A 23,673-nucleotide genomic window follows, 5' to 3' on the forward strand; every position below is an offset into this window, starting at 1 on the left:
AAATCATAAAGATGAATGCAGAAGAGTGAGTCAGAAAATCCTGCAACACCATAATGAAAATTAGCAGACACAATGAAATTAATAGATTGCCTTGAAAGAGAAAAGAGTGAGAATGTTTTTATGGAGTGAGTCAGGAAATGTTGGAATTTGTCGTCACAGGATGTTATGGAAGCTAACAATGGCAATGTGAAGGGATTGGGCAATGTCAGGAACAGCAGGGTCATAAATGGATCCTACAGCCTGGGATGTGTCCACAACAAATTCCCAAATCTAGATGGATACTACAGCCTGGGATTTGTCCACAACATCCCAAATCCAAGGAATCACAGATGCAGGTGACTGGCAGCAAAAGGATTTAAATATTGCTATTCTTAAATAGTTTTTCCTGTTTCCATTTTCAAAGACTGAGTACCAGCTTGGGTGAGCCGCTGATTTTAGCATTTCTTACATTCCTGCAGGTAATTTCTCTTCCTGGGGGAAATTTTCCTCATCTCACCAGCAGCCAAACCAGGACAGCAGCCATTCATTGCTGCAGAGGTTTGGAGCAGAAGGACTTTGGGGAGCAGGGTGGACAACATAAACACAGAACTGTTAACCACTCTGGAAATGTGGTAGATCCAATGTGTGCTGTGCCTTGATGTATTCCCTGTGCCTGCTGAACCACAAGTTCCACTTTTCCCTTAGAACAAAACCCCTGAGAGCGCTCAGGACATCAGGCAGGGCTGCAGCCTTTGGGTTTGAGACAAAACCCACCACACTTTGCCCACTCTTGTTAAGGCAGAAATACAGCAGTGATCTTCTGAACAGGGTCTAATCTGGGAAGGCTGGGAGGGAATGTGAGGAATGCTGAGCCTCCCACGTGGGAGGGACACGCTGCCCTGGTCTTCAGCTGGTGCCTGGGGTGGGACAGCAAATGGGACAGCAAAGGTCCTGCAGCCAGCACTGAAATTTGGGATGTTCCTTGGGATCAGCACGGGCTGGCCATCCTTCCTGCCAGGAGAAAAGGGGGCTGTGAGTATGCCAAGGATAAACTGGGGCCGGCTGCTGCTTGGTGGTTTTAGCCATAATGTTAATTCTGCTTACATAAGCTTAATACTTTCTGCAGTAATTTAGTGCAAAGAATTCAATCTTTTCTAAACTGCAGCTGAATGAAAATCAGTAGCACGAATTTGTGAGCTATTGGCTTACATGCACTTGGAGGAATACTGCCTGCATGTATATATTCCTGTTTTACTGGGAGAAGGAAACTGCAGCTGGTTAGCACAGAGTACACAGCATTTCACAGGCTTCAGGAATCCATGGATGCAAAATCCTCCCAGTGCACCCCAGTTACACACAAACCAGCAGGCTGTACTTTGTTTTTTTGTTTTTTTTTTTTTGGTGACACTTTGGTATGTAAAGCATTTTCCTTGCATGATTGATGCTTGAAACTTCTCGTATCCTGAAACAAGCTAAAATTAGAAAGGCTTCAAGCTATGCTTCCTACAGATCCATATATGTCATAGGATGTGGCTGTTGGCACTTGGGGATGATTGATTGTCAACTTTCACACGCTGCTGAAGTGTCAAAGACGTGATTTTGAGTACCATGGCAAGCAACAGAGTGGATTGAGTTAGTCAATTGTTTGTTTTGTGGGAAAGTGAATCTGAGGTGCTGCACTCTGTTGCTAATAAAGGATTTGGAATGGCAGGTCCAGAAGGGAACTTGGGCCATGGGTGAGAGCACTTCTGAGCCCACTAAGTGTGTGAGAGATCTTCTACTAAGAAAGGAGAAAATTTTCTCTTTGTGAAATTCATTGAAGAGAAATGAAACTGTTCAGGAGTTTTGAAATGAAAATGAAAATTTTCTCTTTGTGAAATTCACTGGAGAGAAATTAAACTGTTCAGGAGCTTTGCCAGGGCAGTGCCAGCCCCCAGTCAGGGTTTCTGGCCACTTTTCCAGCCACCACATCCATTCATCCACCTTCCAAGTAATAAAACTTGCTTACAGTCCTCTCTTTAATGTCAGGAGATAAGTCTGTCTGCATCCTTTGGCAGCTTTGGGAGGCTGGAAATATGCTTGACATATCATCTGGGAAGTTGAGAACTCAAGACAATCATTCCTTCAGGAAGCAGATTGTGAGTTTTAGGTTTGATGTCAGATATCCTGAAGGATGCTTGTTGTTCCCATCATTGCCAAGCAAGAAGCACGGGGAGGAAGCAATAAATCTCAGCTGAGACTCATCTGAATGAGTTTCTGTCTCCATTTAGCTCAGGGGAAAGGAACTCACTGGTTACTGGAGTGCAGAGTTGTGTGACACAAATCAAGGGCACAGGAGTCGAAATTAGGAGTGGAGAATCGTGGTGATGCCTTTCTGTCACTGAGAATTTGGGATCATTTAGGTGGGAAAAGACCCTTGAGATCCCTGAATCCAACCATGAACTTAACACTGCCAACCCCACCACTAAAAATCTTCCTTAAGGGTCACATCTTCACTTTTAAATACCTCCAGGGATAAAAGTAGGAAGGAACTGTGGAGAGATGAAGGATGAATCTCTGAGAACACCTGGGACTGCTTTAGAGGCCATAGTTTCTTTGAGCCACTGTACCATTCTCTGTCAGGATGTTTGATTTGTGAGGAGTAACTCTGTCACTGCATTTAAGAGAAGCTGAGTTTTGATACCAGCTTGTCCAAGCCCAAGTTTTGACCATAGGCTGGTGTCTTGGTTTGAAAAGCCAGGTGTCTGCTAAGGAAAGCAGGAGACTCCCTTGAAATGAAAAATGTAAATGTCCTCCCTCTGAATTATTGTAATTTTGAAATTAAGGGGCTCTCAGGCAAAGATATGGGAGTAGGAATGACAGTTCTTCATTACAGAAGAAAATAAAAATAAAATAAAAATTCAGTAACACAAAACAACCCTGCCTGCCCCCTGTGTGTCAGGGCGGTGTCCCAGCCCCATCCATGGGGGCTCAGCCCTCCTGCAGTGCCAGCTGTGGCTCTGCTGCAGCAGGGATCCTGCACAAGGGGGGAGTTTTCCTCTGCAGCTCCAGGGCTGCTGCAGATGGGCCTGGGCTCCCTCTGGCAATGCAGGGCAGCAGAAAGCTGCTCCTCTGGCAATGCAGGGGGCAAAGGCTGCTGTACTGTGCCAGCACCTCAGATTGGATCCAGGTAGGAATGCTTGGCTCCTCCCCTGGGCGGAGCATCTCCCCATGGGATGCTGGGATTGGATCAGCCCTGCAGGGACACTCAGTGGCCATGGACAGCAGAGATCTCCTGGAGGGAGGGTTGGCTGTGGCAGAGAGAAAGGAAAAACTGCCCCATGGACAGCAGAGAACTCCCCAGCTCTGACAGATGGTCATAGAACATACACCCAGCTAACTTCCTTTCACCTTTATGAGAAAAGAATTTGTGGGAATAAAATCAAAATATCAATGCACTCGTGAAAAGATTAAACCATAACTGCACGTTCTTCCTTTCATAAGATGATTTGCCTCTGGGTTGTCCATTCTCCTTGAAAAGTGATCACTTTTTTCCCCCCATGATATTGATATCTGACAGCTATCAAACCTTCTCCCTCACATGGTATTTTCACTGCTTTCTCACCAAACTCTCCTGTTTAGCAGCCTGCAGGAGAAATGGCTGAGAATATGCTCATCCTCACATTTCACTCCTTTTTGCTCACTGGATGGCCGTGAATGTTTCCTCCACCCTTGATGTTTCTGTGATTTTGTGACATTTTAAAGCAGAAAAGAACTTATCTGTGTTTCCTGCTTCACTGGAAAAGTCTGGAGCATATTTCTGAGGCTGCAGAGGCCACTTCCTCACGTGTGCAGAGGAAGATGTCACACAGAGTGCCCTCCTGCCAGCTAGCTGGGGTTTGCTGAGAGGTGTGGAAAACCCTGTTAGCACCTCTCCTTCCCCAGCAGTGCAATCCTCAGGAGAGCACAGCCCCAGAAAAAGAACCATTGCACAAAACAATGCAAGAATCTAGAAGTTTTGGTTTTAAGTTTGGTTTGGGTTTTTTTTTTTTTTTTTTTTTTTTTTGGTTTGGTTTGGGGTTTTTTTTGGGATTTTTTGGGGTTTTTTTCTCCTTGACTGTGTAGCACCAGAGTGGAGCTCAGTGGATCAAAGAGAAACCAAATCCCAAAGATCTTCTCCCTCTCCACAAATCCCTGACAGGAGAGTGGGGCCAGGTGGGGGTCAGGGTCTGCTTCTGGGTAGCAAGGGACAGGAAAGGAAAGTTCCAGGAAAGTTCTAGGAAAGTGGAAAGTGAAAGGAGAGGAAAGGAAAGAGGAAAGGGGGAAAAAAATGAAAGTTCAGGAAAGGAAATTTCAAGGAAATTTCAAGGAAAGGAAATTCCAAGGAAAGGAAAGGAAAGGAAATTTCAAGGAAAGGAAAGGAAAGGAAATTTCAAGGAAAGGAAAGGAAATTTCAAGGAAAGGAAAGGAAAGGAAATTTCAAGGAAAGGAAAGGAAAGGAAAGGAAATTTCAAGGAAATTTCAAGGAAATTTCAAGGAAAGGAAATTTCAAGGAAAGGAAAGGAAATTTCAAGGAAAGGAAAGGAAAGGAAAGGAAATTTCAAGGAAAGGAAAGGAAAGGAAATTTCAAGGAAAGGAAATTTCAAGGAAAGGAAAGGAAATTTCAAGGAAAGGAAAGGAAAGGAAAGGAAAGGAAATTTCAAGGAAAGGAAATTTCAAGGAAAGGAAATTTCAAGGAAATTTCAAGGAAAGGGAAGGGAAGGGAAGGGAAGGGAAGGGAAGGGAAGGGAAGGGAAGGGAAGGGAAGGGAAGGGAAGGGAAGGGAAGGGAAGGGAAGGGAAGGGAAGGGAAGGGAAGGGAAGGGAAGGGAAGGGAAGGGAAGGGAAGGGAAGGGGGCCTCAAATTGCACTAAGGGAAGTTTATATGGGATATGAGGAAAAAATTATGCAAGGAAAGGTTTGTTGAACATTGGGATGAGCTGCTCAGGACAGTGCTGGATCTCCATCCCTGTAGGGATTTAAAAGCTCTGCAGATGTGGCATTTGGCGACATGGGGCACTGGTGGCCTTGGTGTGCTGGAGAACGGTTGGTCTTGATGATCTTAAAGGCCTTTTCCAACCTAAATGGCTCTGTGATTCCAAGACAGACACCAGGACACATCAGAGCTCAGAGTGCACAAAGAGAGGGTGAGGGTGGCTGTGGGATCCTGACCCTGAGCTATGGGGCTGGGCTCAAAGTATGGTGATTTCTGCTCTGCTGAGCTTCACTGTCACAGACATCTTTTACGAAAAATTCTTTCCTTAGGGTTTTTCCTCCTGAGAAACTGAGAGGCCTCAGGAACAAAATGTAAACAATGGTTATCTGCTGCTGTGAAATGCCACAGGTGCATCTGTGATTGGCCCATGTTGGTTGTTTCTAATTAATGACCTGGCTCAGACAGAGAGCCCGAGCCACAAACCTTTATCATTCTTTGCTATTCTATTCTTAGCTAGCCTTCTGATGAAATCCTTTCTTCTATTTTTTTAGCATAGTTTTAATATAATATATATAATAAAATAATAAATCAGCCTTCTGAAACATGGAGTCAGATCCTCGTCTCTTCCCTCATCCTGAGACCCCTGTGAACACGGTCACACTCCAGGATGGGATCCTGGCTGGATGCCACTGTCCTGTCAGCTCCAATTTGCAGTCCCTGCTCTGGTGGGGCCCAGCAGGAGCTGCAGGTGAGCTGGAGCCCTGTGCTGAGCAGTGCTGAGCCTGCCTGTTGCCAGCCTGAGCCCTCAAAATCACATTACCCTGATGAAATTTGCAGCACCAAGCACAGGAGCTGCCTTCTTCCCTAATGCCCAGCCTGTGTTTCCCTTACCCCTCACCATGGGAGGATTTTTTTTTGTTTGTTTAATATTTTATTCTGACAAAAGCGAAGCACTTCCACAATAGTCTCAAAATAAATAAATCAAACAGGCATATTCTCTTCCAGCCCCCCTCTGGCCAGGGAGGTGACAGTTTTGGCATGGCATTGCACAGGAGTGATTCCAGTAGCCAGGGATGGAGCAGGAATACTGGCTTCCTGTGGCCTCCAGTACTTTTCCATCTGCATTTGAGTCTTGTTGGGCTTTAATGATGGGTCATGCTGCACCAAGTTGCAGTGGGTTGGATACTGGTGTCTGTGTGGCCTTAATCAGATAAATCACTGTAAGAAAATGATATTCAGCTTCTAGCCAGCCTCAGGCTGGTTTTGGGGTTGTTTTCAGTGTGGCCAATCCAGAGACAAATACAGGAGGTGGAGGAAGCAGCTTTGGAGGGCCAGAATTTGGGTGGGGAGTTGTTGGGAATCTATAAAATCAGAGGGTTTTGGGAAAGTTTCAAAAGGCCTCAGAGACAACAGAACTGTGATTAGAGCTAAGCAGTAGCCATGAGATTGGTCAGCAAAAAATGATGTAAGAAGTAGAAAAGCAAGGAAAAATAGAACAATGGTTTGTGTGCTAATGCTTGTCTGGTTAGCAGAACATTCCATCAAGCCTTGAAAGTAGCCCATGTAATACTGAAATACTCACTGTAATAACACCTACTGCCAAAGCAGTAGGTCTTATTATAGTGAGCATTTTAAAGAAAAGTTATAGTGAGTTATTATAGTTATATATTTTTATTTATTTATTATAGTTATATATTTTTAAGAAAAAAAAGTATTTTTAAAGTATTAAGTACTATTATAGTGACTATTTTTTAAGAAAAAATACAGTATTTTTAAAGAAAAAACATAGGAAAACAAGATCTGCTTTCATCATTGTGATGAAAACTGTAAAAGTGATTTAATGCCTTAGAATGTTGCGAAAAAAGTTTCAGCAGGTTTGTTTTTACCCCAGCTGGCTTCAGCAATGGCTTTGAAAGAACTAGATCAAGTTAGGTTGTAGCTAAGTAAACAAATGCTCCAGATTGCAAGGCAGGATGTATTCCATTACCATCTGCATGGCAATTGTCTTTTGTCAAGTGGACAGTTTGCCTTATCTCTTCCACAATCACTCCTCCCTCCAGGGGGGCATCTGCTGATAACAGCCATTGAATGGCTGATAAGAACTACAGCATCCCATTGGGAGATGTGAGCCCAGAGGGAGGAGCCAAGCATTCCTACCTGGATATAATCTGGAGATTCTGGAACACCAGCTCGGCTTCTCCACTGGATTCCCAGAGAAACAGCAGCTGCCTCTTCTCCCACTGGATCTTCAAGGAAGACTCCACCCTTCTGCAGGATCCCTGCTCCAGCAGAACCACCCCTGACACTGCAGGAGGGCTGAGCCACAATTCCAATGGGACTGCTGCCAACACCCTGACCCACAGGGTGTCAGGTTGGGTTCTGATTCTGTCAGTGTTGGTTTAGTGTACTGCATTGTTTATTTTATCCTTTTCTTCCCTATTAAAGAACTGTTATTCTCTGCTCCCATATTTGTTGCCTGAGAGCCCCTTAATTTAAAATTTATAGGAATTTGGAAAGGTGACAAGGGTTCACATTCTCCATTTCAAGAGAGACTCCTGCCTTCCTTAGCAGGCACCTGTCTTTCCAAACCAAGACAACAAATTATTGCCACACCCACTGCAATCACTGATACATTAAGAAACGTTAGCAGTGTTAGACCCTTCAAAATAAAACAATTAATTTTCTTTTACTAGCACGTAGAGACAGTTGTGAAAAATGTGAAAGGTTGTGTTATATGAACCTGCCTGATCATTCTAAATCCATCCACAGGGAGTCACAGCTGTGCTGTGGGGAGGACACCCCACCTGATCCCCAGCACTGGGGAGGCTGCGGGGAAGGAGGAGGAAGGGAAAACCTCCAAGGATGGGTCCTGGGACTGTTTAACTCCAGCCCCAGCTCAGGCTGCCTGTGCCAAAGAAATGAGAACTGCAGGGAGCTGAGGAGCATTGCCAGAGTGGAGGAAACCAGGACAGCATCCCAGAAAGAAATATCCCCAAGTTCAGATATCAGACAAAATCTGAAGGCATGGAGTCCCAGCATCACTTGCTTTGGGGGCTAATAAGAATTTCTGCTAGAAACTGGGGTCCTGTCCTCCCAGGACTGGCCCAGGAGGCAGAATTTTGTGTGCACAGGTTTGTCTCCAGGCTGTGGGGAGCTGTAACGTGATGCAGCCGTGGCAAAGAGGAATGTGATGAGTAGCTGTCCCAAGAAGTTATTTTCAGAAGTACAGGGGATATCTGGTCACACTGCAAAGCACTGCCCTGGCACTTCCTTTGGGGCAGGTCCTGAGCAGTGCTTTAATCCTGACTAAAAGGGCTCAATCCACACTGAGGAGATTGGGGAGAAGAAATTCCAGTAATTGCTGTAATTATTAAAAATTAACTGGGGAGAAGAAATTCCAGTAATCCAGGTCTGGCACTGTCCAGTTTATTAGAGGAGGCAACAGGACCTTGGTTGGTGTAGAACAGCAACATTTCCAAATTGGAAATTCCCAAAAAATGTTGGATAATTACAGTTGTTTCGTACTCAGGTACAGAGAAAGCATAAAGCTGGGGAAAGAATTTATTCCAGAGGAATGGGCAATAACATCTTTGTGCAGATGTGCACATATCAGGAGGAACATGGGATGTAAAAAACAAGGAGGGACAGTAAATACTGGGTGTGCAGGACCTGTAGTGTGCCAGAGGCACTTGGAAAAAGTGAATTCAGCCTGTGCTGAATGTCCTTAGCAAATGATGTCCTTAGCAAATGATCCTGCATTCTGTTCTTATTTTTAACCCAGGGTGATCTTTGCCTGACTGTTCCTGTTCCAAACCTCAGCATCACCCTCTTGGAGAGAGGAAGAGCTCTAAGAGGTTTTAGATCTGAGAGGAAGAGCTAAAAGCACAGATATTTTGGTGCCTCTGTCTGAAGGGGGCTGTGTTGGACTCGTGTCCAACAGAGATCAGAGAGCCGGGCTGACACTCGATCCCTGCCTGGGATAATCCCGGGAGGTGCTGGAGCCTCCTTGGGATAGGGACAGAGCCCACAGTACCCAGGCTGGCAGCAGGGCTTGGGACATGGCACACATGAAGGTCAGAGCCTCCTGCAGGGTTCTGCCCTGTCAGGATGGATTTTGGGGTTCCAAATTAGACACTGAGCCGGCAGCAGAAACTCGGGATGTTCTGCCTTGCTTGGGGCCACCGCCTGTGGGACTGTGTCCCTATGGGATTGTGTCCCTGTGTCCCTCAGGTGATTTCCCACCTGCAGAGCTGCCCCAGTGCAGGGAGGAGCTGGAGCTGCTGCAGAGCCCAGAGGAGGCTCCAGGATGGGCAGAGGGATGGAGCAGCTCTGCTGGCAGGAAAGGCTGGCACAGCTGGCATTGCTCACCTGCACAGGAGAAGCTTTGGGCTGAGCTCAGGGCGGCCTTGCAGGGCCTGGAGGAGCCCCAGGAAAGCTGGAGAGAGACAATTGCCAGGGGATGCAGGGACAGCACACAGGGAATGGCTCCCAGTGCCAGAGGGCAGGGTTAAGTTGGATATTAGGAAAAAATATTTTATTGCTAGGGTAGAAGGCACTAGAACAGGTTTCCTAGAGAAATTTTGGTTGCCCCTGGATCCCTAGAAGCATTTCTCAGTGTCATTCTCAGTTTTCTTTCTTTCTTGCAAAAAGAAAACCCAACCAGCTGCCTTTTGGTCAAAAACTGACTCCAAGCAGAAGTCTTTATTTTCCTGTGGGTTGGATGAGCTTTTTGTACAAGGCATTTCCTCTAAAGGAGTTTGATTAAAATAGAAAGGTTCCACAAAAGCAAATGTCAGTGACCCTCATATTTTGCCTGATTTTTTTTTAAATGAAGTGTTTCCCCTCTTTCTTTGTGTTCAGGGGCTGGGAGACACCCTTTGTGTTGAGAAGATGCCAAAAAGGGAATTCTAATTCCTGTAGTCCCTGCTCCTGCTGCCAAAGCTCAGCCACACAAACCCAATAAAATACTCCAGAGTGTCCAATTGCTTCAAGAGATGATGATTTAATATCAGAAGCCCCACACTGACTGACTCCAGATGATTTAGTGGTCTGAAGGAAACAAGAACAGATGTATTTACTGCTCCTCCATGTTTTACTGCCCCGTATGAAAGATTAATGAGCTCTGAACTTGTGGGCAGCCAGTTTTCCTGGCCTGACTCACTGTAAAGAGGAGCTGGAGGGGGTTCTGACACCCCTTATCTAGGTGAGCACAGCACACCCTGGTCTGGGTGGGTCATGGTTGTGTCCTCCTGAAAAAAAAAGGGGTTGAGAGGGGGAATATAAACTAGAGACCAGATAAAATGATTATAAGTACAGCAAGTTGTACTATCTGCAGGTTTATTTTTTAAAATATAATTGTCATAAAATCACAGAATCATTGAGGTTGGAAGAGACCTCCAAAATTATCCAGCCTCACTATCTACTCAGAGCCACCAAAATCACCCCTGAACCACATTCCCCAAGTGCCACATTCAGACACCTCTTGAACAATTCCAGAGCTGGCAGCTCCACCACCTCCCTGGGCACCTCATTCCCATGCCTGACCACTCTTCCAGGGAAAATGTTTTATTCTTATATCTAATCTGGACTTCTCTGGGCACAACTTGAGGCCATTTCCTCCCATTCTTTCACTTCACAATCATTTTTCATGTTTAAGGAATACCATTCATGTGAAGTCACCTGGCAAGGAAGCCCCCAGAAATAAATCTATAAACACTCAGCTGGACACTGCCCTTGTGTGAATCTATAAACTGCTCCAAGCTGGACACCTTGGAGCTCGTGTTTCATGGGGCAGAATGGGAGAGGGATGAAGTAAAACACTAAAACTCTGGCCACCCTGGCTGTAAGAAGACCTGAACTCTGTAAGGGGGCAAGGGAGCAAAGACTGGAGCTCTTCAGCTTGGTGTTTGAGCAGGGTTTGTTCCATCAGCCATTTATTTCATTTATTTAGTGACTCTTAAATATGCTCAGGGTGTCCCCCTGTGCAAGGTGAGGGATGCAAGCCCCAGCCCAGAGTGCAGAAATGAAGGAGATCCTCTCCATTACCAGACACCCTTCACAGAGGGAATGTTGGTTACCACAACCCCAGGGAGCTCCAGGCTGGGCAGAGGGGCTGGAGGGCTGGAAAGGCCCTGGGGGTGCTGTGACAGGGGCTGGACACGAGCCCAGGGGTGCCCAGGTGGGCAAGAGGCCCCTGGCAGCTGGGCTGGATGGGGAATTGTGTGTGCAGCAGGAGCAGGGCAGGGATTGTCCCTCTGTGCTGGCTCTGAGAGGCCCCTCCAGGGCTGGGCCCAGTTCTGCTCCTGCAGGAGAGCCCTGGAGGGGCTGGAGCGTGTCCAGGGCAGGGAACGGAGCTGGGCAGGGGCTGGAGCCCCAGGAGGGGCTGAGGGAGCTGGGAAGGGGCTGAGGCTGGAGCAAAGGAGGCTCAGGGGCCCTCGTGGCTCTGCACAAGGCCCTGCCAGGAGGGCACAGCCGGGGGGGTCGGGCTCTGCTGCCAGGGAACAGGGACAGGAGCAGAGGGAGCGGCCTCAGGCTGGGCCAGGGCAGGCTCAGCTGGGACAGCAGCAGCAATTTGCCCATGGAAAGGGAGCTCAGGCCTTGGCAGGGGCTGCCCAGGGAGCTTTGCAGTGCCCATCCCTGCAGGTGTGCCCTGGAGGTGGCACTGAGTGCTCTGGGCTGGGGACAAGGTGGGGATCAAAGTTTGGACTGGATGATGGTGGAGGTCTTTCCCAGCCTCAGAGATTCCATGGTTCTGAATTTTAGCAGCAGCTGGGGCACACAGCAGTGGCACCTTGGGCATGGGGGTTCAACACTGCAGCCCCTGCAGGAGCTCTCCCCTCTCAGGGTCACATCCTGTGACCGTGTTCACAGGGGTCTGAGGATGAGGGAAGAGATGAGGATCTGACTCCATGTTTCAGAAGGCTGATTTATTATTTTATGATATATTTTATATTAAAACTATACTAAAAGAATAGAAGAAAGGATTTCAACAGAAGGCTGGCTAAGAATAGAAAAAGAAAGAATGATAACAAAGGTTTGTGTCTCAGACAGAGTCCGAGCCAGCTGACTGTGATTGGCCATTAATTAGAAACAACCACATGAGACCCATCACAGATGCATCTGTTGCATTCCACAGCAGCAGATAATCATTGTTTCCATTTTGTTCCTGAGGCCTCCCAGCTTCTCAGGAGGAAAAAATCCTAAGGGAAAGATTTTTCAGAAAATATGTCTCTACATTCCCTGCTCCAGCCTGGATCCTCACCCACCAGATCCCAGCCCCAGGTACCTGATAAACCCAGGAAACACAGGAAAAAAGAAGCTGACCACAGAGTAGATGTGAGGAGTTAAACAGCCAGGACATCATGGAGAAGATGGACTTGTGGTTGACCAATACCCACCTGAAAAAAAGCTCAATCCAAAACCCAACACAGAAAAAAAAAAAAGGATTTTTTCATGTATAAGTATTTTAAAAGCATTGATAAGTATTTGTGGAATCAGGGGTATTACTCAATTTACAAAACAACTGCAAAAAATGCTTTGAGGGAACAGAAAATTGTGTGGTAGAGCAAGTGGATGGAGAACTGTACTGACAAGCATGGTTTCCCCTGAAATATAGGGGAAAAGTGTTATAATTTTATTTCTGATGCTGACATGCTATAGAACAGTTCCAGATATAAGAAATAAAATAAGAATATAAACATTAATAGTATAAATATAAATAAGAATATAAATAAGAAATAAATGTTCACCAAATGGCATTTTTTTATTTTGTGAAAAACATGTTTCACTCCTTGGAATTCATCTTGAAACAGAGTGGAAATATTTCAAAGAATCACTATATGTATATCTAGATATAATTTTTATATATATATATATATATATATATATATATATATATATATATATATATATATATATAATATTTATATATAAAATATATATAAAAGTAAAAAATATATAAATATAAAATATTTCATTTCTGTTGAGCTTTCAGGAGAACTTTTTTGAATTTCCAACTTCTTTGAAGGCAATATTGAATCACATTTCCTTTACATCCCGTTTTTTACCAATGGCATGCCCAGCAGCAGATGAACTCGTGATCAGCTGGATTTGGAGCCTTCTCTTCTGCACAGGACATGTGCAAGGCAGGGTGGGCTTTATTTTTTAAATTTGGAAGTTTTGGTATACTTAGTTTCAAGTCAAATGACCTGAAACTTCCTTCCTGACAAGCCCTTGTTTTGAACCACATCAAAAAATATTCCACTTGGATACCTTCCCCTTGGCTTTTGCTCTCTTGCTGGCCCAGAACAGGAAATGGCTGATAATAAATAAAAAAAAAAAAAAATAAAAGCAGATTAAACTCAGCAGCTCAGAGGGATCCATTTGTTAGAGCCAGAACTGAGTGAGCATTTTCTGGCACTTCAGTCAGGCTCCATCTCATGCCCTGCAGCAGATAAAGGAGCTCAGATCAGTCAGGGCTGGGGAAACACTGGGGGCAGATAAGGCTGGGTGGGAAGCAGTGGGAGTTTGGTCAAACCTGGGTTTAATCCTTTGTTTCCCGGGCTCACATCCTTGGCTGGTGGTGTCCTTCCCTCGGGGTTAAGGGCACAGAGGGAGCTGCAGGTCCCTGCTCCCAGAGGGGCTCCCAGGCATGGATGGAGATCCTGCAGCACATCCCAAAGCCTGGGCTCCATCCTTGGAGCTGACAGCTCCAGGGTGACCCCGACCTTCCCCTGGGCTTTTCATGACTGCCTCATACTGACCCTTTCCCTTCTTTCCCTTTCCCTTTCCCTTTCCCTTTCCCTTTCCCTTTCCCTTTCCCTTTCCCTTTCCCTTTCCCTTTCCCTTTCCCTTCTTTCCCTTTCCCTTCTTTCCCTTTCCCTTTCCCTTTCCCTTCTTTCCCTTTCCCTTCTTTCCCTTTCCCTTTCCCTTTCCCTTTCCCTTTCCCTTTCCCTTTCCCTTTCCCTTTCCTTCTTTCCCTTGTTCATTTTTTTACCTTTTTCTCTTTTTCACTTTTTATCATTCACTTTTATCCTTTCTCTTTTTCCCTTTTTACTCTTTCCATTTTCCCTTTCCCTTTTTCCTTTTTTCCAATTTCCCCTTTCCCTTTATCTCTTTCCCTTTTGCTTTTTCCCTTTCCCTTTTTCCTTTTCCTTTCTCCCCTCCCTCTTCCCTTTTCCCTTTTTATTTTTTCCTTTTTACCTGTTCCATTATTCCCTTTCCCTTTTTTCCTTTTTCTCCTTCCCCCTTTCCCTTTTTCCTTTTCCCTTTCCTTTTTTCCATTTTCCCCTTTTTTTTTTCCAATTTCCCTTTTCCCCTTCCCCGTTATCTCTTTCCCTTTTGCTTTTTCCCTTTCCATTTTCCCTTTCCTTTTTCCCCTTCCCCCTTTTTCCTTTCCCTTTTCCCTCTCCCTCTTCCCCTTTCTCTTTTCCACTTTCTCCCCTTTCCATTTTTCCCTTTCCTTTTTTCCTTTTTCTTCTCCCCCTTTCCCTTTTTTCCTTTTCCCTTTCCTTTTTTCCATTTTCCCTTTCTCTTTTTTTTCCAATTTCCCTTTTCCCTTTATTGCTTTCCCTTTCTATTTTTCCCTTCCCCCTTTTTCCTTTCCCCTTTTCCTTTCCCTTTCCCTTTTCCCCTCTCCCTCTTCCCCTTTCCATTATTCCCTTTCCTTTTTTTCCTTCCCCCCTTTCCCTTATTCCTTTTCCCTTTTTCCATTTTCCCTTCTTTTTCCCCCCAATTTCCCCTTTCCCTTTATCTCTTTCCCTTTCCCTTTTTCCCTTCCCCCTTTTTCCTTTCCCTCTTCCCCTTCCCCTTTTTCCTTTCCATTGTCCCCTTTTCCTTTTTTCTTCCCCTTTTCCCCATTCCCTTTTCCCCTTTCCTTTCCCTTTCCCTCTTCTTTTCCCTTTTTCTTTTATTTTCCTTCAAAATGAGCCAACAGGGCAAAAAACCACAAACACACAGAAACCCTTCACAACCTTCCACTTATTTGTGCAGTGGGCAGGGACCAAAATAATTAATCTGCTTTCCTTATTCCTTCAGGCAGAAGCCCTGGAGCGTGTGATTGGATTCCCATCCGTGCCAGGGCAGAGAGGGCAGCTCTGGGGGCTCAGGGGGGCACAGACCCTGTCCCTGCAGGTTGGATTGAGCCCTTTCCTCACTCAGAGAGGCATTTTAAAAACTTTTATTCTGTTTTTTAGTTTCATTTGGAGGGTGAGATAATACAGGTGTTACAATTCTCGTTATCACAATCAGAAGCCAACTATTTCCTAATTACAATACACTATCAGTTTTTGCTACACATGCTGCAAATGCCTTAATAATAATAATATAATAATGCCTAAATAATAATATAATAATATAAATAATATTATATAAATAATGATATACAATATATAAATAATATATAACAATAAATAAATAAATAATCTAAAATTACTCTTTGTGAGTCTAAATACAATGCATCTTTCATAGTTCTATTTCTCTAAAGTATCCAGTCTTTTTTTGTAAGGCCATTCTTCAAAACTTGTTTTTAGTTCATTTTCTCTTTTAACGATGTCTGTCTTACTCTGTGGTATTTTTAAGGCAGTATTTTTTTATTTCAAGGTTTGCATACAGATGCACACTGTGTGAGCCTTCTGTTAGGTTTTGAGAGTTTTCTACAAATCCATTTTCTCACACAGATATGCCAAGGGTTCCTTCCAGGAGAGCTCCAGGCAGTGAGGGTGAGGTTGTGCTGCCCTTTTCTGGTGGCCCCAGCATTTCATAACCTGCACAGCTTATTGGAACAGACCACATGCCTGAGTTAAAGCCTGAGCGGCTCCAAGCCAAATCCCCCAGTGCAGCAGGAGGGATGTGGGAAGGGCTGGGGGCACTGGAGAGCACCAGTGCCATGCTGTCACAGATTCACAGAATCACAGAATCACAGAATTCCCAGAATGACCAGATTGGAAGAGACCTTCAAGGCCATCGAGTCCAGCCCAGCCCCAACCCCTCAACTGAACCCTGGCCCCCAGTGCCACATCCAGGCTTTGTTAAACACACCCAGGGATGGGGACTCCACCACCTCCCCGGGCAGCCATTCCAGAACTTTCTCACCCTTTCCATAAAAAACTTTTTTCTAATATCCAACCTGTATTTTCCTGGTTCTCTGCCAGGTGCTGGCCTCGTGCTGGGGGAGAGGTGTGTTAATGGGATTCAGGCCCTGGAAAGCAGCACAGGACAGGGATGGGATCAGCTGGGAGGGCTCAACCCAGCCAGGGGGATGAGGAGGAGCTGCCTGCTCCATGCAGGTCATGGCTGAGGCCAAACCTGTGAGCCCTGGCCGTGTGAGGCCGTGGGGATGAGGATGAGGAAGGGCTGAAAGCCACAGAGCCCTGGCTGCCAGCCCTGAGCCATCCTCAGAGGGCAGGGAGAGCTGAAAGCCCTGCAGATCCAGAGTTCACCCTGATCTTTGAGGTGCTGAGGTGGCTTTGGGATCCTCAGGGAGGATTTTGGGAAGAAATCCTTCCCTGTGAGGGTGGGCAGGGGCTGGCACAGGGTGCCCAGAGCAGCTGTGGCTGCCCCTGGATCCCTGACAGTGCCCAAGGCCAGGCTGGACATTGGGGCTTGGAGCAGCCTGGGACAGTGGGAGGTGTCCCTGCCATGGCAGGGGTGGCACTGGATGGGCTTTGAGGTCCCTTCCAACCCATTTTGGGATTCCATGATCTTATCAATGCACCCAAATATCTTAAAGACAGGTGCCAAGGGCATGGAGCCAGACTTTCCAGTGGTGCCCAGCAGCAGGACAAGGCAAAAACTGCAACACACGAAGTTTCATCTGAATATGAAGGAAAGCTTTCCTGTGGGGGTGACAAAGCATTGGAAGAGGCTGCCCAGAGAGGCTGAGGGGTTTCCTTCTCTGGAGATGCTCAAAACCTGCCTGGACACGATTCTGTCAGCAGGAAAAACCTTTCTGTGCTCTGAGGGATGGAAGCAGGACTGGAGGCAGCCCCAGGAGCACTGACGGGCACAGGAATCAGCAGCACACAACACTGGCTGCCCACTTAGCCTGTTAACTGCTGATGCTGAGAGCTATTTGGGCCTTGTCTGCACAAGTTGCAGTAGAATTTTACATATTTTGATCTCATTAAGTGAGCACTGTTCCAACCCCCTCCCCGTGGCAGAGGTGCTGTTATAAAATCAGGGAATTTAAATAGTGCACAGTGAGGTACCTGGTGTGTCTTGTCTACGAAGGGTGTGGGTTTAGAACCACAGAACCACAGAATGGTTTGGGTTGGAGGGGATCTTAAAATTCATCTGATTCCATCCCCTTCCATGGACAGGGACACCTTCCTCTATCCCAGATTGCTCCAACCCCATTCAACCTGGCCTTGGACACTTCCAGACATTGGGCAGACACAGCTCCTCTGGGTAAAACCTGTCAATTTTGCATCAGTAGAATTATAATCCTGTAAAGCTGAGGGTTTTTTGCTGCCTCACAAGCAGGTTTTATTGGCAACAATTTTCCTCATATTAGATTGATCTGCACTGCTGTTGTGTCTTTGTAACATCAACTGCACCCATTGAAGGCCTGAGGGTGTTATTTCAACAAAACTCTTCCTCCTGACTGAAAGAAATCTGTAGGAAACTTCTGTAGAAAAATCTTGAAAAGCTCTGCATGAAAATTTGGTTTGATTTTGCATTAGAGTGAATATCTTTAAAGCTTCCAGTGCATCAAAACATCCTATTGCTACAGCAAGTGGCAGGGTGTAAATCAAGGATGCCCCCCTTCATCTGCAGGAGTTTGTGTGCCTGACCCCACTTGTGCTCAGAGAAACAAGGACAGAGCTCCCACTCACGTTTTTCATCCTGGTGAAAAAGCAAAACGTAGCAAACCTCAAGCCTGTGGCATTCACATTCTCTGAACAGAGAGACATAATTCTGTCTCCCAGGTTTTTCCTGGAGAAGCACAGAGAGAAGAAGGGGGCCCAGCAGAAGAACTGTAAATGAAGTCTTCCTTTTATTTTTATTATAATAAGAATTAATTAAGAATTAATAAGAATTATATTTTATAATAAAAATTAATTATATTAATTACATATTTGGTAGTAATAATAATTATATTAATAATTATATTATATTATTATACAGCATTACTGTATATAATGGAATATATATTATATACAATAATTATTACAGTATATATAATTACAATACATTATAATTAATTATAAATATAATTATTAATTAAAATAATTAATAATATACCATCATAGATATAATATATATAATATATAATTATAATATATATTTTATAATATATACTATATTATATAATAATCTAAATTATACATCTAATTATATACTTATAATAATAAAATATTATAATTATTAATTGTTAATTGATTACAATATAGTTATAATTTGTATTATGTAATATTGTAAAAATATAATATAATATAATATAATATAATATAATATAATATAATATATATTAACTATATTGTATAACTTAATATTAATATCAAATAAATAATGAATAAATTAAAACCAATAAATTAATATTAAATACATAGTAAATATTCAATTAATATTAAAGAAATACTAAATAATTATATTAACAAGAATTATAATTTATTGTATTAAGAAATAATTATAGTATGATATATTTATTATACATTATAATAACTATATGGTTATTATTAATATATATTATAATATTATTAAAATCATATATTAACTATATTATAATATGAAGGGTGAATTGTAGCCAGAGCTCTCTTCACAGAGAGCAGGCAGGCCCAACTTCCCAAGGATGTTTCCTGAGAATTGCAGCAAGGAACCTCAGAGAAGAAGAGAAAATAATTCTTATCTCTATTCTCTGCTCCTGGTGTTTTGCACATGTGGAATGTGTGGAATGTGTTCTGGAGATTGTTTACCTGAAGGGATTTGTCAACTGGATTCTGCTGAGGATTGTTTTGTTTCCTTGGCCAGTTGGGTCAGAGCTGTGTCCTGGCTGTCTTAGACGGTCATGGGTTTTTCTTTAGTATTTATCTTTGTATAGTATCTCTTTAATATAATACAGTATTCAAGTCATACAGTAAATTTTTAATAAAGCAATTGTTCAGCCTCCTGAATCAATGGGATCAGGTCCCGATGATTCCCCACAGAGGGGTCACCTGATTCTACTGCACAAACCCAGCCAAGCAATGGCATCTTTGGGGGGGTGTTTGCAGCCTGACCTTATCCCTGCCTGCCCCAGGCTCTGACAAATACAGGTGTGGAAATATTTACTGTCCCTTAGCCAGGCCATGTCAGAGGAGGTGACAACACAGAGCCACCGATGCCACCAGCAGCTCAGGGTTCTGCTTTTCTGCTTGGAGAATGGATGGCAGTGCTGGGGGCTGAGTCTGGGGCTGACTGTGGCTTGGAAGGCAGAAGCACCCTTGGTTCAAGTAGAATTTTGAGTTTTACGGGTTTTTTTTAGCCTGGAGAAAAGGAGGCTCAGAGGGGACCTTGTCTCTCTCAGTGACTCAGTGACAGGAGGGTGCAGCCAGGGGGGCTCTGCTCCCAGGTGACAGGACAAGAGGGAATGGCCTCAGGTTTTGCCAGGGGAGGGTCAGGCCGGACATCAGCAGGGATTTCTTTCCTGAAAGGGTGATTAAACATTGGCAGATTTGGAGTTTCCATCCCTGGAGGTGTCCAAGGATGTCCAGGATGTGGCACTCAGAGCTTTGGGCTGGGGACAATGTGGGGACAAGGCACAGCTGGGATTGGGAGGGCTTTTCCAACATTAATAACTCTGTGAATATCCTGCTCCGTGAGCCCCACCTCCTCCTCATCCTCTGAACAGCATCCACACTCTCTCCTTTTTTCTTTTTTTTTTTTTTTTTTTTTTTTTTTAATTTGATCTGGCCTCTTTTGATGACTAAGGGAGCAGGAAGATTACAGTTTAAGTACATAATTTTCATTTGATGTGACAGGTTAAAGCTATGTGCATTTAGAGCAGCCTTAGATTATTTTAGTTCAATTGCAATGCTGATTTAGGCCCTGACTCACTCTTTCAGGCCTGATTTCATGTAGATATATGTTGGAAATGCAGGCACATGTGTGCATTACTCTGCTGAGATGCTGGGGTAGGGCTGGACTCACACAGCAAACAGTCCTGAATCAGAGGCACAGAGGAGCAGATTGTGCTTGTTGGGTGGGTTTTTTCCCCCAGCACAAATTCTGGATATTCCAGAGTTTATTTTCTGTCCCCTTGTGCCCCTCCCAGACCCTGGGCTGTGTAATCTGCCCTTGCAGGGAGTGCTCTGAGTGCCCTGGAGCTGACAGCTGGGCAGCCTAAACACCATGGAGAATTTAGAATTTAGCAAATGGCTAAAACTCACAGGGCAGCCTGGGAGCAGTGACCTGGGGGTGCCTGGCCTGGCAGGAGGGAGTGGAAAATGCTTTGTGTGGATTGGCAATGGAATTCTGCCCCTCCACTCTGCCCTGGCAGCCACCCCTGCAGTGCTCAGGGCTGCATCCCCTAGGTGCTGGCATGAGGAAAACCTGGAGCTGTTGGGATGAGTCTGGAGCAGGGACATGAGCACCCAGGACATTCCTCTGCTTGCCCTGGAGGACTCCAGACCCTGGCAGGGGGCTCAGACACCTTGGCACGGGGTCAAAAACACCTGTGCCTTTGATTTTAACCCATGGAAACAATTCCCAACTTTGTGTGAGGATTTACAAGCCACAAGAGTTTGAATAGAATGATAGTGAATTTATCACAGGGTGAAAAAGTAGAATTTTGGGATTTTTAGAATGGGGGTTCAAGAGGCAATCTGGATGTGTCCTGTCTTTCTCCTTCTTCTTCTTGTCCTCCATCTTCTGCTGTGATGGTGGCACTTCTGGATTGGTTTAGAGCAGAGACAAACTGTCTAACATAGGTGATAGGTATTGGGAAATTATTGTAAATAAAGTACACACAGTTCTTAGTATAAAAAGCTAACACCGCCCCAAGGGCAGTCAGTGTGCCTGGAACCCAACCTGCTGGACAGATCTCAGAGAAAGAATGTGACAGATAAGAGAAAATAAACAACCTTGAGAACCAGAGCTGAGGAATCTCAACTTCTTCTTTGGTTGCTGTGCTGGGAAAAAAGACTTTTAGTACCTTGGGAGCCATTTCAGGAACACCAAACCCAACAAAACCTCTGCTACAGAGCCAGGCTGGGAGAGCTGGCATTGCTCAGCCTGGAGAAGGCTTCAGGGGAGACCTTTGAGCCCCTCTCAGTTAATGCTTTACAGGAGAGTTGCAGAGGGGCTTTTCACGAGGGCATGGAGTGACAGGACAAGGGGGAATGGCCTTGAGCTGAAGCAGGACAGGGCAGAACAGATATGGGAAAGAAATTGTTCCTGGGCAGGGGTGGGCAGGGGCTGGCACAGGGGTGCCCAGAGCAGCTGTGGAGCCCCTGGATCCCTGGCTGTGCCCAAGGCCAGGTTGGACACTGGGGCTGGAGCAGCCTGGGACAGTGGGAGGTGTCCCTGCCATGGCAGGGGTGGCACCGGATGATCTTTAAGGTCTTTTCCAACCCAAATCATTCTGTGATTCCATGATTCTCATTTTAAGGCTGCTCTGAGGGCAGCCAGCGAGCTGTGATGCTCAGCAGCAATGTGGGCAGAGGTTGGGGCCCCAGCCCCAGCACTGTGCTCCTGCTTTCCAAGGGAAAATGCCCAAACCTCCCTCATTTCCAGGTGCAGGGCAGACAGTTTGCACGGAGAAGCTTTTGTGTGCTCAGTAGCTGTGCAGGTCAGGCTGTGACAAAGGAAGTGTTAGCACTTTCCCTAAACTAAAGCAAGGTTTTTTTGGGAACTTGGAGTACAAAGGAGAAAGTCATGCGTGCAGAGGGAGGCTCAGGCATTCTCAGGTGCCTGAGGTAAGGCTTCCTCATTGCAGGAAACTAAAGCTACCCGGGAGTGCTTTTTGTGTTTTTTTTTTTTTTGTTTTGTTTTTTTTTTTTGAATAATTAAAAAAATGAAAGAAAAAGCTTTTGGGGCAGTCCTTTCTTCAGCAAATCTGGAAGTGGATCTGGACCTCTCTTCCCACTCGTGTTTCTCCTGCAGAGCACACCAAGCAAGCAGCGTTCTGTGTGTGTCTCCTTAACCACATCTCTCCATCTCCAGCCTTGGAGCGGAGGGGGAGGAGAAAGGAGCTGCCAGCAGCTCGCAGTGATTGATTTGTCTCGTGTTTTCTTGCGCTGCGCTCTAACAACCTGTTTCAAAGGGAGAAAAAAAAAAAAAAAAAAAGACAATGACAACGACAAATCAAAGCGAGCATTTTCTCGCTAGAAATTCCAAGTGCCACGGATATTTTGCTATTAAATGTGAGGCTTTATCGGTAACGTTTGTCTGGGAGATTTTGGTTTTTTTGTTTGGTTGGTGTTTTTATTTTATTTTATTTTTTCTTCCTGCTGTAGCTCGCAGCGTTCAGAAGAGCAATGCCTTTCCCCCGGAGCCATTTGCTTCAATAATTGTTTGTGCCGCGGAGCTGCCGCTGGTCGCTGTCACCAGGGGACAGCTCACAAAGGTAAAATCAGCTCTCTCTCTCCACGTGCTCCGAGTGTTGGAATTGGCGCTGGGGAGGCATCGGGTGTCCTGCCTGGGCTCGGACTTTGCCCTGAAGCAAAGGCTGGGTGCTGATGGCTGGACTGAGCCCGGACAGCTTTAGGGGCAGGCAGACAGGGGGGGTCCAGGTTCAGGGATGCCCTCCTGAGCCCGGACAGCTCGGGGGTCCAGGGAAGGTGGTCAGGGGTGCTGTCCTGAGCCCAGCTTGGAGATCAGGCGGACAGGGGGTCAGGGATGCTGTCCTGAGCCCGGACAGCTCGGGGGTCCAGGTTCAGGGATGCCGTCCTGAGCCCGGGGATCAGGCGGACAGCGCGGTCAGGGATGCTCTCACCCCGCGTTGCGCGCAGGGTGAGGTTTGCTCCCCTCGCTTTCCCGTTTCCCCGGCGCGGTGGTTTTGCGTTTGGATGTCATTCCCCAGCCGGAAAAACCCCTCCGGGAGTGGCTCAGTGCGGGCTTTGGAGCAGAGGGAGATTTCTGTCGGTGGCTGGGAGCGCCCGGCCGAACTTTCCCAGCGCCGGGAGGAGCCGCTGCCGCTGCTCCCGTTTCCATCTCCATCTCCTGGCAGGACGCTGCTGCCACCTCCCACCCCAAACACCCCCAGTAAACCCATCCACAGCCAGCTGCTGACCTGGAGCAGAGGTTCAGAGGGTCTGCTACCCACGGCACAGGGGGAGGGACGAGGAAAGGGAGGGAGGAGGGAGGGAAGCGGCAGCGGGGAGTTCAGGTTACCGCGGCCGCATCCCCTCCTTCCTCCGCTTCTGCCGCCGGAGCCGGGCCGAGGATGAGCCCCTGGCTGGGCACAGCGGGGCTCCGGGGTGGCAGGGGCACTGCCGGGCAGCTGTAGCCCCGCAGATCCCGCCGGGAAGAGCCGCAGGGCCGGAGGATGCGCTGCGGGCGCCCGGGTTGAAGAGGCGCCGCTGCCTTCGGCAACTGCAGGTAGGAGCGGGAGCAGGGACTCCCTTCGTTCTCTCCCTTCTTCTCTTCCCTTCTTCTCTCCCTTCTTCTCTAATTTCTTCTCTCCCTTCTTCTCTCCCTTCTCTCCTTTCTCTCCTTCCTTCTCTCCTTTCTTCTCTTCCCTTCTCCTCTCCCTTCTTCTTCTCCTTTCTCTCCCTCCTTCTCTCCCCCTTCTCTCCCTTCTTCTCTTCCCTCCTTCTCTCCTTT

General features: G+C 46.0%; 1 protein-coding gene across 3 annotated transcripts in view; it reads left to right on the plus strand.

Moving 5' to 3' along the window:
• The first annotated feature begins 911 nt into the window (after nucleotides 1-911).
• The window catches only part of B3GALT5 (beta-1,3-galactosyltransferase 5), a 41,906-nt gene continuing 19,144 nt past the window's right edge, over nucleotides 912-23,673 (plus strand). Inside the window, exons 1-2 of one of the 3 annotated variants that reach the window (XM_074534026.1) lie at nucleotides 912-1,011; nucleotides 22,365-22,474. The gene's annotated coding sequence lies outside the window, so the exon portion shown is untranslated. Of the gene's footprint in view, nucleotides 1,012-21,988; nucleotides 22,272-22,364; nucleotides 22,475-23,307; nucleotides 23,449-23,673 lie in introns of those variants that run through there. The other 2 variants (XM_005494277.4, XM_074534020.1) reach the window with 2 other exon arrangements.

The sequence above is a fragment of the Zonotrichia albicollis genome, chromosome 2 (genome assembly GCF_047830755.1).
Source record: "Zonotrichia albicollis isolate bZonAlb1 chromosome 2, bZonAlb1.hap1, whole genome shotgun sequence".
Lineage (NCBI taxonomy): Eukaryota > Metazoa > Chordata > Aves > Passeriformes > Passerellidae > Zonotrichia > Zonotrichia albicollis.